Source organism: Garra rufa, chromosome 7 (assembly GCF_049309525.1).
Source record: "Garra rufa chromosome 7, GarRuf1.0, whole genome shotgun sequence".
Lineage (NCBI taxonomy): Eukaryota > Metazoa > Chordata > Actinopteri > Cypriniformes > Cyprinidae > Garra > Garra rufa.
This window is the reverse complement of record NC_133367.1, coordinates 4,419,387-4,437,837: the sequence shown is the minus strand read 5'-3', so window position 1 is coordinate 4,437,837 and position 18,451 is coordinate 4,419,387. Positions and strand designations below refer to the sequence as shown.

Sequence of the window (18,451 nt, the reverse complement as noted above, 5' to 3'; positions counted from 1 at the left end):
TCACCCCTCTTGCTCTGCAACAGAATATGGTGTGGCTGATGCCTGCTGTTGTAGGCCAACACAAGCTTACAATAGCAAGACAATGACGGATAAGGCGGAGGGAAAACCTCTCACTGCTTTGACCTGGTGTGACTCACATTCTGGCAAAGAAAATCAGACACCGTAGACCATGCCAATGGGCACTAGTCGGGCTCTAAGTGTGAAGGTCACATCCTTCGAACCCTTCGAGAGTCAAAAAGGTGTGCCAAGGCTCATGACATTACAAGAAACCAAAGAAGTACCGGAAACTGTTGTTTTTACATGGGCCTTGACACCGAAAGAAAGGATTTGAGCCAATGTTTTGTGCGGTGACCTTTCATTTCCATGTTCAATTATTCAGTGTTGGCTGGGGAAGCATTATGTCTGCCTATCGATTATTAACTGGCAGAGATGGGATGTTTTAAATTCCTTCTAGCATTTTGGAGAGCATTTTGTGTTTGCTGCAAACGTGATCCACGGCCGGATTATCCATGCCGTGCCACCAGAATAGGATTTCTGCAAAGCACACAAATTAAGCCTTAAACACAAGATGAGTAATTTGATTTGAGCTTAATTAAAGGCGGCAAGTGCTAGGGAGTTTGGACTGGTGGTGGGCGAGTGAGAGCAGCGAACAGTGTCACTGATAGAAATGTCAAAGCAATGCAAATTCTATTATGGAAACGGTGAAAGAGGTCGGGACAGGAGCTGCGATAATACCAGTGTCACGGTGCTAGCTCTGCTTATATACAGTGGTGATGACTGCGGGCATATGAATGCAAATGGAAAGAGTGTCTATATTGTCACCAGGATGCAACAACTGACCCGGAATCATCCGCTAGGAGAGGCTCACCGCGAGCACTGCAAAGTAGAGATGTCCTCTTCGGCTAGTAGTAATGGAGAAGGGCTAGAAATAGAATTTGCCTTGCAGATGTACTTTTCCAACGCTCAAATTGGTTCAGGGTCAGTTGCTCTGGTAAAATACGAAGGAAATCAGGCAGCAGCGTGTGCATATCCGCGCCAAGAGCTCTTAACCCTGTCCAGCCTGGCTTGCGTTCAAGCCCTGGAGTTACAATTCCAGCATTCCCCACCAATCTGATCACATGATCAGATGGCTATTCTCTGGTCACAACCAGTCTATTTACAATTTGGCTTGAGGTCTGTGCACGAGCTTCTCCCTACCTCTCGAGCACTAGCCTCGTGTCATCCCATAACCCCAAATAATTAAAAGGCTTTCAAATTGTCGGCCATTAGAGAAAAACACAGCTTTCCCCAATCTCAGTCACCATGCATTGCAGGTGCTTGATGGTAGCTGAGGTCTCTTTTTTGTTCTGCACTTTGCAGAGGACTAATTCTACCTCATAATTCCTTAAAATAAGAACTGGAATGCAATTACAGTCCTCGTACTGGGTTTATATCTGGGCGGCACTGAAGGCCGCCCCTGGCCTGACTAAGAGGCTGTTAAGCCGCGATGATAATGATGCTGTTATGATGATCAGCGTAGCAGGCTGAGTGCACCACCACTTTAGCCAACAGCTGCACATTCACCGATTCAACAGGGCACTGAAGTTGCCCCGAACCCTCCGCCCCTCCACCCCCAAACCCCCAATCCTTTAGCTTTGACATGGGCTTTTACGCCCCCTGTTATTATCTGTAATTGCGTTTAATTGTAGCTTGTGATTTAATGGCATTACGCAAGTGACAGGTGCAAAGCCTCTTAACCTGAGCGGTCAGTTTAACGCAACTGGATTTGCAGACGTGCATCCATGGTAATAAGCAAATGAGTTTTGATTGATTTGTGATGATCTCTGAAGCTCATTATCCTTGCAGATTAAAAGTGAAAGGGCTATTGCTGTCTGTACACCAAAATAAATATGCAATATATACACAACTGCCACCTAAAGGTCTTTGCCTGATTCACCGGCGCGTCTTTCGTACACAATTCTCGGGATGGTTTCCCGGTTCGTAGGGAGATTCCCCTCTATCCCGGACGAGCCCCCAACTGTTAGAATTAAAAGTATTCTTTGATTCCTGCAGTAGTGCATTTCATTCAAGGCTGGTTTATTGGAGGGTGCATCAGATTATATAGTGAATATAGAGAAGTGAAATATTTGACTGTCAGCAGAAAGATGAAAAGGGCATAAGACATCCATATAAGGAAACAGACACTCCCATGATTTGTCATTACATCATTGGCTATATTCCAAACATAATAAAGGACAGAAAGATACTATGTTAAGAGACATGTTACAAGGGACACAGGATGTTATAGAATGTTACACTTCTTTTAGAATACATCCGTAGTCACAAATAGAGGACCAATTTCCACGTAGACTGGGTTTGTATGATACCTAGCATTTGCCACTGGGTGTCCATAAGCAAATGAGTTCTAGCAGATTTATGATGATCTCTGAAGCTCATTATCCGTGCAGGTGTAATATTTCATATTGCAGATTAAAAGTAAAATGGCTATTGCAGCTTGTACATCAAAATAAATAGGTAATATATACACAACTGCCGCCTTCTGCCGGGAGCGTGGCATTCTTGTTAACAGCTTTATCAACCAGAGACACATTTCATAATTACACAAAGCATTCTTTGATAAGCGTGCATTTTTAAAAATGGCTCTCCAGCAAACACTTTCCTGCTGATAAAAGTCTCAGGGGCGGCATCAAATTCCGCAGACGTATCCTCCCATGTATTGGCTATTTTATTAATTTCACTTACAGAAATTATTTAATTTCATCAGTTCCTTTATCAGGTTAACTGATTAGCTCTCGCCACAGCCAGAGATGGCTTTAGAAGCACATTAATACTACCGAGAACTCAGTATGTGAAAGAGCCAAACAGAGCAAAATGGGAAACAAACCACTCGCTGCAAAGAGGAAGACGTGCGTTTTCAAACGCAGGACTAAGACGACATTTAACTAATCTGTAGCCCCAGCTGTTTGGATTTGAGAGGTGGTCGATTTAATTTCCTGTGCTCCAAAAACAGCTCAATTTGCATAACAGGAAGTGCACGAGAGTTTGCGCGCTTTCTTGATTAAGTCTGGAGGAGTCACCGGTCACGGCGCTTTGGGTTCGGCTGGCCTGTCACGTCAAACACTGTGCCGTCAGCATGCGTGGCTGCACAGGAGACAGGGACACGAGTGCAGGGAAACGAATAATGGACTGGGCGCGCAGAGAGAGCGAGGGCTGCAGGGTGGAGGCGGAACCACATAATGCTCCATTAAGGAGCGTGAATCCCATTTCTACCTCTCCTGATACACTATCACAGCCCAGCTTCTGCACTCGGCACCGTGCCTAGTGGTATACACCAATTGGTATGCCTTAAGTTCACTACAGGATCAAGGACACCGGCTTTCACCATCCCGAGAAGTTTCTTAAATGAGAAGCTAGAGAACGACCTTGGACATTTCACATGAGGAAATCATTTATTATTAAGTAATTTATTATTATTGTTAGTGTTTACTAGCAAAGTCGCTCAGCGATGACTCAGCTGGGCTCTTCAGGAGCAGCTATTTTACATTAGCATTTCATATCCTAAAACGTGGTGTTGACTGCTAGATTTCCATCAGGATCGGTGAAACCCGGGATTTCGCACAAATTATGGTAATTCACAACCCCAGTCTTAATTATCGCCTCTGTTCTAATAGGACCCAACAGATTCGCAGCTACTGCTGGTATATTTATGTTTTACCGAAGGCATCAAACAAAAAGCCTGAAAGCAGCAAACGGGTGATTTTACCTTTTATAAAACCAAATTTAAGGTAAATATTATGTATAATATTAAAACAGATTAAAAAATGTCAAATACTACTAAAACTATGAAATGGTAGTACTAAAATAAAGCTAAACGTAAGGGAAAATATTATGCATCATGCTATAGATAAGACCAAATATTATGAACAACACTAAATTATAAACCAAATATCAATATAAGCACAAATGTATTGTACAATACTGAAAATGAGGCCAAATGTAATGTATAATACTAAAAATAAACCAAAAGTGCATGCATAACACTAAATAACCCCAAATATAACACATAATGCTAAAAATAAATCAAAACCATGCATAATTATAAATATAATATAAAATACTAAATATACATTATCATGTATAATGCAAAAAATAAGCAGATATCATGTTTCCGACAAAACAAACCCAAAAATCAAGCTCAAATATAATGCATTATAATACATGTAAGCCTAAATATAATATAAACACTAAATGAGCCCAAATATTACATATGATACACAAATGAACTCAAATATCATGTATAATACTAAATAAGTCTTAATGCGATATAAAATACTAAACATTAGCACAATTATCATGTATAATACTAAGAATAAGGGCAAATGTTTAATATAAAAGAAACCCTCCAAAAATATAAAATACTAAATAAAAACCCAAACATAATCACTTTAAATACAAAACAGAAGCCAAAAATAGCACATAAAATACTAAACAAGCCTTAAAGGAGTATTCAGGATTTCGCTCACTATAATGGACTTCTATGGTGCCCCTGAGTTTGAACTTGCCGAGCATTTAAGGTTAAAAAGTATATAAATTGTAATAAAAAAAAATAAAAGTAAGTGATCAGACACTGATTGTTGTGAGATGTGTTTACCGGTGGATCACCGGTGTGTACAGATGCCCCGTTACCCGCAGGCGCCTCCCGTCGGGCTTTGATAAAGCTACCATCGCACGGCTCGGTCGGACGCTGCACAATTAGGCGACGGCGTGCGGCGATGTTTGTGTGCGGATCGTCTGGCTGATGACCGAGTCCAGCTGTTTCTGTCACGCTGACTTATCAGTACCTGAGGAGGTGGAGCGGGACGCGCCGGATCGGATCAAGGGGGCCTGAGGGAGGCGGAGAGACGAGCGAGACGAGCAGCGAGACTGACAGAGATGGATGCGCTCAGCGACACTGACAACCGGCCCGTTAACTGCCTCCTCGTCTGAGATCTCACTGTTGCTTTGACGCCACGTTTGGGTGACTGAGAGCCCGGATAGTACTGTATCATCGTCTCTGGATCAAGTTCTGTGTTTATTAATTGTTTAATATGATATAACACATTAAATATAAGCCCGGTTATCATGTATAAAGCTAAGAATAAGGGCAAATAATTATCACAAAAGAAACCCTCCAAAAATACTTAATACTGCATATAAGCCCAAATATAATCGTATTAAATGCATAATATGAGCCAAAATAGCATGCATAATATTAAAAAGGTCTTAGAAAATAGTTCATATAAACCCAATTGTCGTGTATAATACTAAAAATAAGAGCAAACATCATGTTTAATACAAAAGAAACCCCAAAATCATAAAATATTTAAAAAATATATATATATTATCATTTAAAATAGCAAACACTAAATACAAGCCTAAACATCATACATAACGCTAAATACAAGCCTAAACATCATGCATAACGCTAAATACAAGCCTAAACATCATGCATAACGCTAAATACAAGCCTAAACATCATGCATAACGCTAAATACAAGCCTAAACATCATGCATAACGCTAAATACAAGCCTAAACATCATGCATAACGCTAAATACAAGCCTAAACATCATGCATAACGCTAAATACAAGCCTAAACATCATGCATAACGCTAAATATAAGCCTAAATATCATGGATAATACTAAATATAAGCCTAAATATCATGCATAACACTAAATATAAACCTAAATATCATGCATAACACTAAATACAAGCCTAAACATCATGCATAACGCTAAACATAAGCCTAAATATCATGCATAATACTAAACATAAGCCTAAATATCATGCATAATACTAAATATAAGCCTAAATATCATGCATAATACTAAATACAAGCCTAAACATCATGCATAACGCTAAATACAAGCCTAAACATCATGCATAACGCTAAACATAAGCCTAAATATCATGCATAATACTAAACATAAGCCTAAATATCATGCATAATACTAAATATAAACCTAAATATCATGCATAATACTAAATACAAGCCTAAACATCATGCATAACGCTAAATACAAGCCTAAACATCATGCATAATGCTAAATATAAGCCTAAATATCATGCATAACGCTAAACATAAGCCTAAATATCATGCATAATACTAAACATAAGCCTAAATATCATGCATAATACTAAACATAAGCCTAAATATCATGCATAATACTAAATACAAGCCTAAACATCATGCATAACGCTAAATACAAGCCTAAACATCATGCATAACGCTAAATACAAGCCTAAACATCATGCATAACGCTAAATACAAGCCTAAACACCATGCATAACGCTAAATACAAGCCTAAACATCATGCATAACACTAAATACAAGCCTAAACATCATGCATAACACTAAATACAAGCCTAAACATCATGCATAACACTAAATACAAGCCTAAACATCATGCATAACACTAAATATAAACCTAAATATCATGCATAACACTAAACATAAGCCTAAATATCATGCATAACACTAAATAAAAGCCTAAATATCATGCATAATATTAAATAGGTTTTAGAAAATAGTTAAAATGGGTTTTAGAAAATTGCTTTGGGTGACCAAAAGCCTGGATAGTACAGTATCATCAACCCTGGATCGAGTCCTCAATGAAAGACAAGGGAAAGCAACCTTCCTACATTTATTTATTTGCTCCAGGAGACCGTTAGGCCGCTACAATCGCAGAGCACAATGCCAGTGAGCCATTTCCTATTCCCGTTCCCTTCAATCGCCGTCATTAGTAATGCGTAACGGGACGTTTTCGTGTAAATTAAGTCAAGCACAAACCCTGAATGTACCAGTCTAGTATTTTTTTTTTAATTCCCTTATAAATGAGACTTTGGATGCTAATACACTGATTTGTCGGCTGTATTATGTGGACGAGAGGGAAGGGAATCCCTTTTGCATTAAAAAAAAAAAACCTGCTGTAAGACAGTAAATACAAGAGGAAACGACGCAGTGTGACGTTGCAAAAAGCTTTGCACAAACATTTGCATTCTACTTGCTTTTAGCCGAGCATCTAATTACAGCATCTACTAACTAAATAGCCCGACAGGAGGCTTTTTTTGGGGAGGGCAAATGGAAAACGCCTCAGTGGAGCCATTTTTATTATTGCACTTAATTGCAAATGCAGCTTGGGAGGCGCCGGGACTCGTGGAAGTGAAACTCCTGAGCAAAACACAGAACAAAGAGCCTGAAAGACAGCGGAGAGGAATAACAAGCATCCAAACATAGTTTTGGGTGACTCATCCGACTGTTTTACGTCAGGATCCGAAGTTAGAGATGCTAACGTGAGCGCTGGAAGGGCAGATGCTGGTTTCGCGTGAATGGCATCGGTCTGAGTAGATGCAGCATGGCGTGTGAGAGAGATGCCCTTTCAGATGTGCTCGTCTTTAAATATTAACAGCTGCTGCTGCTCAGTGTAGTTCGGACCAGCTAGATCAGTAATCCAGTCAGACATTGGGCCGGAGAACATTCGCATGCTGCGCTACAGGAGCCAGTCTTTAAGATACAGGAACAGAATGACAAAATAATGCAGAAATAGTGAAGAGTACTCTTTTTTTGATGAAAATAAATATTCTATGATTAATTAAACTGGTGTTTTGTTTATATATATATATATATATATATATATATATATATATTTATTTAGTCATTTTGACATGGCAAAAGCAATAAATAATTTAAATAAATAACTACATAAATTTATTTAATTAAAAGCAAATAAATCAGTATTTAAAAAAATAAAATTAATTAATAATTATTATTTTTTGTCATTTTTTACATGGCAAAAGCAATAAATAATTTAAATAACTACATAAATATATTTCTTTTTATTTTAAAAATGTAAAAAAAAAAATAAAAAAAATTATTTGTTAATTAAAAAAAAAAATTTCTACAAATTTGTACTTAAAATTAAATAAAAATTCTACATGTTTTTCCCTACATGTACATTCAGTATTTTTGTTTGTTTATATTTAAATAACAAATACAATTAAAACAAAAAATATATATTTTTATTTTACATTTACTTTTAGCATATTTACAAAAACATGTACTTAAAAATATTTTAAATTAAAATATGTACATAAAGCATTTTTTACAAAAGAATTGTTGTACATAAATAAAATAATAAATGGTCATTTCGAAAATATTTGTCCTCCTTACATAGTATATTAATTTAAATAAATTAATATATTTTATTTTATTTTATATATTTTATATTTTAATTTTCTGGATTCCTAAAATTAAAATAAAATAAATATGTAATTTTTGAATAAACAAATAAATACTATTATTTGTGAATTCTAAATGTTTTTTTTTTTACATGTACTTTCAGCATATTTACAAAAATATGTACTTATAAAAAAAAAAAAATACATATAATTTTTTTTAATTTATTTTTGTTTGTTTATATTTAAATAAATAAAAAACACATTTAAATGCAATAAATTATATTTTTTCTAAATAAATAAAAAATAAATATGTATTTATTTTAATGTTTGTTTATATTTAAATAAAAAAACACATTAAAATGCAATAAATAATATTTTTCTACATGTACATTAAGTATAGTAATTTCTGTTTTATTTTAAATAAATGAAGACATTTAGAAATTATTAAAAAAAATAAAAGAGTTCATTCTTTCAAGTACATGCACAGCTAAAAAACTAATTCCTGGCAAATCAAATAAAAAAGTAATATTTTTAAAATAAATTGTAAATTTTAAATATTTTTTTCTACATGTAATTCAGCATATTTTCAAAAATATGTACTTAATTTCTTTTTTTTTAAATTCTAAATGTGTTTTTCTCTACAAGTAAAGTATTTGGTGTTTGTTTGTTTTAAATAAAAACATAATTTAAAAAATAAATTAATTATAATTTTATTAATAATAAAATCAATTATTTAGAAATTATTAAAATTACTTTCAAGTACATGAACAGCTAAAAAAACTGGTGAATATAATAAAATATAATATAATAAAATAAATAAATGCATTATATGTACATTAAATTATTTCTAAATTCTTTTAGCATATTTACAAAAAATATGTACATAAAAATAAATATGTAAAAAAATTCATTCTTTTAAGTACATGTACATCTAATACTTCCTGAAAAATAAAATAAAATAAAATGGCTACAAAAAAAAATTTATTGAACACATTTTAATGCTTTTTAACCTCTTGCAGTCATTCTACGTGACAAAGAAACAACAACTTGACAGTGTTCAACAGAAAAGAACTAGATCCTGGAAGTTGAGAGCAACAAATGCAGACGAACTAGGCTATTTCCGTCTCTGAAAATGGCCTGAAGGACGCAAACCGACCTCAGCGACTCTCCATCATCTCCCCCAAGACCAAGAGCCCTTCTGGAGTGAAATAGTGAAAGTTTCAGCTCCAAACCTCTCTCCTCGGTCCCGTCGCTCCCCATGGCCAATCAGGTCTGATTACGGCTCTACAGGTTCACAGGATCAAAGCAGACATAAACTCGCGCTTCCTCTTCCCGTGTCGGAGCGTGTGCGGCGTGCGAAACTCCGTCCCGAAAGCCCAGGGTGAAGTGGAAGAGCGCTGCGGTTCCTCGAGGTGCTCCTTAAGCGACCTCATCAGCGCCGTAAACAATCGCGAGTCGCGCAAACGTCTGATTGACAGCGACGCCGAGGATCAAACGCCGCCGTGATCTCGCAGCCGATGGGGGAGGTTTGATGTTGCGCGAGCGTGGGAACCCTGTTTCCACCACTGTCAATTATCTCAACGCAACAAACAGGAAGTGAGCGGTGTGTCATCATTAGCGGCGGTAAACACGAGTCGTCTGCTAGAACAGAGCGAGATCGAGTCCCAGAGCTGGGAGGCTATATAAAGAGACGCTGCATACTAAAATAACAATAAAAAAAAAATTTGATGTAAATTCTAAATATTTTTCCTGCAAGTTCATCACGAATAGATCTATTGATAGATATCAAATAAATAAATAAAAATGATATATTTTCTAATTTAAAATTACATATATAGTATTTAAAAATAAACAAATTAATTATATGTAATTCTAAATATTTTTTGTTACATTTAGCATGGCCAACAAAATAATTAATTCATTTAAAATAAATATTTACATTTTTTATAAATCAATTAACAATAAACTATATGCAAATGCTAAATATTTCTTTCTTGTTCATAATAAATAAATAAATGTAATAAATATGTCTAAATATTTTTTCCTACATGTTATCATGAATAAATTAATGAATTAATAACAAACACATAAATAAATAATATTTAAATAAATAGAGACTGTTACCAAATAATTGTTTGCAAATATATTTTAAATAAAAAATATATGTAAATAAATAAATAAATATATTTTGTACGTTTATCATGCATATATAAGAAAAAACACACACCTTTTAAAAATTATGTACCGTTTAAAATTTTTTTAGAAAAAATATATTAAAAAGTCAAATGTATGAATAAATACCTTTTAATTTCTACATTTGTATATCTTTTATATCGTCATTTTAAATAAATGTCAATTATGTCAACTATTAAATATTTAAACACTTAAAAAATATATTTATATTTTAAATAAATACAATTAAAAATGACTTCTACATGTTTAAAAAATATGTTTACATTTTTATTTGAATAAAAAAAAAAAAAAAAAAAATATATATATATATATATATATATATATATATATATATATATATATAAATTCTGCAGTTTTTTTGGCCAAATAAATAACATAAATATAACTTATAATATACAAAAACATATAATATAAATAAAATATATATTTTAAATAAAATACAAAAAATATGTTTTATAAAAAAATATGTAAAATTTATGTTTTTAAATAAAAAAAATCTACATTATTTTTATCTTTAGATCACTATACATTTAGAAATAAATTTACATTTTTATATAAACAAAAATAAAAATTAATAAATATAAATATATATTATAAACAGTTTTTTTATATCTTAATATCTATATTTACATTTTTAAATACATTTAGTTACATTCAGCATTATCAAATAAATAATATTTACAGTATGCTAAAGTAACATTATGTTAAATAAATATTAAATACAATATTACAATATTTAATTCCTTTTGAAATGTTTACATTTGTAATAAATAAATGACTGAATTAATAAATAAATACATATTTTTAATTTCTAAATTTTCATATCTTAATCTCTCCATTTTAAAAAATAAATATTAAACTATTAAATAATAAATAAATTAAAAATGATATGTAATTCTACATATTTTTATTCCATTCAGCATAACCACATAAATAAATAAATAATACTTACAATATGTTAAAGTAACATTATATGTTAAATAAAACGTTAAATTATTTTTTATTAATAAATAAAAAAAAATAAACTATACATGAATTCTAATTATTTCTTTTGTGTTCATAAATAAATTCGAAATATTTTTCACAAATAAATAAATACAAAAATAAGCATTTAGAATTTACATTTTATTTCACATTTTTAAATGTATTTATAAACATATTCTTACATTTAATATTTTAAACTAAATAAAAAGCATCAGATTGAGTCCCAAAGCAGTCTACACAGATATGGGACACTAAACATCTCACGTTTTTACAGGGAACTGTTGATAATAGATCGCGCAAATGCAGCAAATGCATTTTTCCAGCTCTTAATGCGACTAAACAAATGTATTATGCACCAGGGAGCAGCTGAGCGCTGGATGGGAATTGCTTTTGTTTATGAGAGCCGAACACTCATGATGCAGTGAGCAAATACAGCTGCGCTCGTGAAACACAGATCTAATCCAGTCGCTGTCATCTGCATGATCTTCATTACCTCACAACGGAGAGATAAAAGACTGAGAAAGTCATTCATTCAGTGGAGGATGTAAACAGCCATTACACGCAATTTTACTTCAGTACAATATGCATATTAGCCAAACACAGGTAAAAATTAAAGCTGCAAGCAGCGATGATAGGGCCCTCGCACCTGGGCACACCGCCGACCGGTGGCTTTAGAAAAACAGCAAACGGTGGGCAGTATGATTTTAATACAGTAAATATAGGAGAAATAGGTCAAAGTCATTTATATGTGTCAAACTTCCTGCTGCCAGCTGGTGGCGCTATGCCTATGACTGATTATTGGCATGTAGATGTGTTCAGGCCAGCACTTTTATCAAACATATGAAGTCTGGTGCAGATTGAAGATCATATATTTAAGTTAGTGCAAAGCATGATGTATCCCGTTGCCAAGAGGTGGCGCTATGATAATATCTGAATATTGGCCTTTAGATGTCTTCAGGCATGGACTTAATCTTTGGTGAAGATTAAACATTGCATGTTCAAGTTAGTGTCAAACAAGTAATTTCCTGTTGCCAGCAGGTGGCGCTACGATTATAACAGAATATCTGGCTTCAGATGTGTTCAGGCCAGGACTCTTATCGAACATGTGAAGTTTGAGGCAGATCGGACATTTTATGGCTGAGTTACAACAACTTTTATTTCCATGGCGAAACATCAGAATTTGTTAGGCCGCCATGGACACGCCTTCAAAGAAAACTCAAGATCTTCGTAATTTAACACTGCTAAGGCCTTTAGATTAGACTGACCAATTTTGGTGTTAAACTGTATAAATCTCTAGGAAGATTTTGTTACAGCGTAAATCATGTCACATATGGGCATGTAGATGTCTTCGGGTCAGGAGTGTTATCACACATGTGAAGTTAGGGGCAGATTGGACATTGTATGCCTGAGTTATAGCAACTTCCTGTTTCATGGCAAAACACCGAAATTTGCCAGGGCGCCATGGACACGCCCTCCGACGAAAACTCTAGATCTTCGCAATTTAACGTCACAAAGGGCTTTAGATTAGACTCACCAAATTTGGTGTTGATCTGAATAATTCTCTAGGAGGAGTTCGTTCAAGTACGACGCCTGAAAATGGCAAAAATTACACAAAATTTGCTGAGAAAATTAAAAATAACCGACTTCCTGTTGGGTTTCGGATTTTGCTCCAAGAGAGAGAGGTATTGGTGTGTTACTTGTGTGTACCGATTTTCGTGCATGTACGTGAAGCATAGCTCAAAGCGTACACCGCTGAACATGTAAAGGTGGCGCTATCGAGCCATTTTGCCACAAAATGTTCGTCAATTATGATGTGTGTGCAAAGTTTCATAAGCATGTTTAGGCCCTCAAAAATGCATTCTCATTTTGAGAATAATAATAATAAATTGAGCCATTCCAATAGGGTGCTCAAGCACTAACTAGCTCCAAAACACACTATCGCCACTTGTTTGTGTGTAACTGGACTCCATGTGGCCCGCTAACGCAGGCCAGCGCTAATTACCGGCTCATATCGAGCGAACGCGGATCAGCCATAGACAGAGAGATTATTCGGAGAGGATGATCAATAGATGAGCTGGACCTTAAAGAGCGGGAAAGCAGACACTAGCGCTGGCACAGAGGAAAGCACATGAACGCAGATGCAGCTCTTGATGGCAGACACACACTGTGTAAGTCACGGCCTCCGGCGCACTAATGTTTTATAACGCACTTGACGCTGCTGGACACGCCAACTCTGCTGGAGAACAGTGGGAGCGCTAATCAGCTGTGATCTTTTACTCCAAATCACTTTAAGAGCACACTGAGGCTAATACCCACAATTCCCCTGGGCCTGTGGTTTATCAGGTGCGCGGAGAGACGGTTAACCCTTTTTACACTGTAATAAGGTTATGGAAACAGGCAAACACTCTCGTGAGTGGACCACAATTTCTGAAGTATATTGATTTAGTGTCTTTATGATATTTTAAGCTGCTTTTAAACACAATTAAACTGTCAAGATTCAATTTGTTAAATGTTGATTCAGGTTTGTTCATAAAACACAAATATATACAATACAGGTAATATAAACAAGTTGAAATGTAGAATTATTGGTTGTAGACGTATTGTTCAAGACATCTATTGCATTAAATGGTGTTAATTATGAATTGAATTTTTTTTATTGAAATTATGTAAATGAAAAATATGTAAAAAAATTTGTTATAAATTTTTTATATTAATTTAATGTAGTATAATAAAAGAATTTAATTACTTTTTTATTATCATCGTTACTATTATTGTTTTGTAGTTATTATTCATTATATTAACTAAAATTATTATAATAATTATTATTATATTACCTAGTATAATTAAAATGTATAGTTTTATAGTTAATATTTTTATTATTATATACATTTAATAAACTAAAACAGATATATTTCGTATATTTTTGAGTTGTCACTACATAGTTTTAATACACTGATTTAATTTATTATAATTTATTAATATTATTATTAAAAATGATGCAATTAAATGTCAGTGAAATGGGAGTTATTTTATTTGTATTTACATATTAATTATATATTACATAAATTCAATAATAATAATATAAAAAATATGTAATGAAATTTGAGTTAAAAAGGGTTTATTTTAGATTTATAAAATTAAATATTTAAAAAAATAATGTTAGTAAAAATTATTAAAATTATTGAAAAGGACATAAATATTATTATTATTATATTAATTTGTACTTTTAGATTGTTGTTATTATTATTAAATAAATAAATAAATTTAATAAAATGAAATTCAATAAAAATCTGAATCGTTGAAATTGTCACTATATATAGTTTATTATTTAATACACTAATTTACTACATTTGTATTATTATTATAAAAATGATTGAATTTTACACACATATATATATATATATATATATATATATATATATATATATAAATACATTTATAATATCATATGTCAATGTCAATAAAAAAGGAAAAGTGAGTGGTAGAGACTTGCAGAAAGGAAGAAAGAGCTGTATGAAAAGGAACAAAGATAGACGACAAGATTACTGTGAGGAGCAGAGACAGAGGAGTGAGATGATGGTATAGACTGAGCTGATTTCTGCACAGCAGCCTGTATCAAATCTGCAAACCACAGAAACGTGTGAGACGCAAAGATTTCAGAATGGATGAGTCATGAATCGAACACAGACAGCAGTGTGGATCCACAAAGTGCTGAGCGTCTCTGATCAGAGGCAGCGACACTTCCAACCAGACGGCGAGAGAGAAAAGTGACATTACGATTCCTCAAACCGTGCTTGAGTGGGACAAACGAGACACAGACGAATTTGGAAATGGCAGCGCGAAAGCTGTGATAAAAAAATGGCTAATAAAAGGGGCTCGGCGGCGAGTGGCGGGGTCAGAGCAGTCCAATTAAAACCGTGCGAGGAGCGGCAGAACAAACGCAGCTCGTCCTGCAGGGTAGCAGCCAATTAAACGCATCTGATCAAACGGGCACGGGCTGCGGTGAGATCATCCTCTCTGGCGCGCTGCAGTGCTAACGAGTTTCTGCGCCCAGAGTTTGAAGGAGGAAGGGTCACAGCGCGAACTCTGGAAGTGAAGGATGAGATTAGAGATGAGAAGAGGTGAGGAAAGAACAGCAAACTGACACAAAGAGAAGAATACTGTCTACTTAGGCTCCTACCTTCTAATAAAGTACTAATTTAGGGCATTCTTTTCAGGTAACAACTCAAATGGAGATCCTCATAGAAGAGATCCAACTCCCAATTGACTACAATTGAGTTGTCCATTAGCATGTTGCTAAGCTAACAGCACAACACTCTAATAAGCATCTATGAGGTAAAACAGTGCACTTGTAACCCTAAACCTAACAACTTTGCATTAATTTTGTTAATAACACAAGAAATTTCAAGAGTTTTCTGTTAGCATGTTGCTAAGCTAACAGCAGAACACTAATAAACGTCAAAATACATAGCAAAGACAATTATGAGATAAAACAGTGCACTTGTAACCCTAAAACTAACTACTTTGCATCAATTTTGTTGATCCATAAGAATTTTTTAAAAGTTTTCTGTTAGCATGTTGCTATGCTAACAGTACAACACTCTAATAAGCATGAAAATACATAGCAAAGACAATTATGAGGTAAAACAGTGCACTTGTAACCCTAAACCTAATAACTTTGCATCAATTTTGTTGAGCACACAAGAAATTTCAAGAGTTTCCTGTTAGCATGTTGCTAAGCTAACAGCAGAACACTCTAATAAACGTCAAAATACATAGCAAAGACAATTATGAGATAAAACAGTGCACTTGTAACCCTAAAACTAACTACTTTGCATCAATTTTGTTGATCCATAAGAATTTTTTAAAAGTTTTCTGTTAGCATGTTGCTAAGCTAACAGCAGAACACTCTAATAAGCGTCAAAATACATAGCAAAGAGAATTATGAGGTTAAACAGTGCACTTGTAACCCTAAAACTACTTTGCATCAATTTTATCCATCTGCAAAATATTACAAGAGTTTTCTGTTAGCATGTTGAACACTCTAATAAACTTAAAAATACACAGTAATCAAACATATTAGGTAAAATAGTGAACTTGTAACCCTAAACCTAGCATTTTCAGTTTTATTGATCCACAACAGATTACAAGAGCTTTTCACTAACATGTTGCTAAGCTAACAGCACAGTACTCTTGATAAGTGCATCCACAAAATATTACAAGATTTTCCTGTTAGCATGTTGTTATACTAAGCTAACAGCACAACAATCTAATAAGCATCAAAATGCATAATGTTACAATTATAAGGTAAAATAGTGCACTTGTAACACTAAACCTAACAGCTTTGCAATTTTATCCATCCACAAAAGATGACAAGAGTTTCATGGTAACATTTTGCTAAGCTAACAGCACAACACCCTAATATCACCAAAATGCATAACACACACAAATATTACCTTAAATAGTGCACTTACATTGTTAAGCCTAACCTTAAACCAAATTACAATTTTTTTCACTAACAAGTTGCTAAGCTAACAGCACAACAGTCTAAAAACCTTAAACACATTAGGTAAAATAGTGCACTTGTAACCCTAAACCTAACATTTTTATCAATCCACTTATTTACTATCTTGGATGGATTTTTCCCCCTACTGAGCACAAAATATAGCCTGCGCTGTTGCTAAAACTAGCCAACTTGTGCAAAAGCCTTCACATCTGGAGTTCGCCTATGACGCTGTCTAAAAAACAGAAGGTTTTGGAAAAGAGCTAATGTTTCGGGAAGGTGGTCTGACACCTTTGGATTTCGGGTTGCACGATGCCAAACCCGTGGCTGTGCGGTCCAGCGTTCCCGCTCTGATCTTTTGTTGGCCAGCACTCTGAACCCAGAGTTCTCACAGCATGACCGGGGGCAAGCTAAGGCCAGACACACCTGAATGTGTAAAGAAGCGTGCGAGCGTCTGACACCTCGCAGGAAGCGAGCAGATGGCGAAACCTGGGCTGCTGTTGGTGTTGGATTCTATGAAGTGCTAGCTCTGGGTCGCTAGTGGACAAGACTGCCAAGAAGGGCTGAAAGCCAGGGTCAGATTGAAGAGAAAAACAGCGCGGCTACAAGAGAAGAAAGCAGAGGAGGGGAAGCGGGGGTTCGACGCGCCGAGGAGAAGCAGCGACGGCTGCAGGTGTCTTCGCCTCGGTTTTCTCCGAGACTCCTCCAAGGACTCTCAGAGGACTCTGCGACACGGTGGAAAAGCAGATGGCACATCTTAAGCATTCTGCTCACCGCTCTTGTGGGCAGCCAGAAGGCAGCTAAAAACAAACCTAAGCCCCTGGAAAGAGCACCGGCAGATTTACAGCAAAGCCTTCCTGTGTTTTCTCTGCCGCAGGCGGGCGGACACGCCCTGAAGACGGCAAGGTGACTGGGTACTTAATGAAGTCACCAGCTTCAGAAGTTGGCCAGGGACAAAATGAAAGAAGAGCCCACTCGAGACCACAAATTGCAGCTGCGATGGTGGACGGTTTAATTGATTTTGATTGATGTCCGCGCAGGCGTTCGAGAGCAGAGGCGCTCTCCTTTGGGAGCGCGCGGACACACGTGTCGTCCTTTGTACGAGTGTGTTCTGATAAGGTTCGATGTAAATGCAGGCCCACAGCAGATGGGGATGAGAGAGCGAAGGGGGGAGCAGCCGTTTTTTTCCCCCTAGTGCTACCGCCTGTGTTCCTTCCTGAGCCGCATGGGTCTTGCCAAAGCCAGGATTTTCATGTAAAACTGGGCTGCCTACAAAAACCCTCGGCTTGGGTTTGGGCCCAGGAAGAGGCCTGCAAGCTGACTGCTCCAGCGCTCGGCATTGACAAGGCAGATGGCTAGACCTCAGCGCACGGGGAACGAACGGATAACTCGATGGTGACGACGACAGAGGTTCTGCGACAGTAAGATTGGGTCACGTTCAAGTTAAGCAGAGAATTCTGGTCAGTTTCTCCATTTGCAGAGATTTTCCTGAAAGGCATGGGTTTCTTATCTCCAGTCTTGGGGACTCCACTAATTAAAATATTTGATTCAAC

The 18,451-nt window shown here is 35.5% G+C and overlaps 1 protein-coding gene across 1 annotated transcript in view; it reads right to left on the bottom strand.

The window, feature by feature from the left end:
* ptprsa (protein tyrosine phosphatase receptor type Sa) overlaps positions 1–18,451 on the bottom strand; it is a 150,151-nt gene that overhangs the window by 92,850 nt on the left and 38,850 nt on the right. The window lies entirely within an intron of this gene.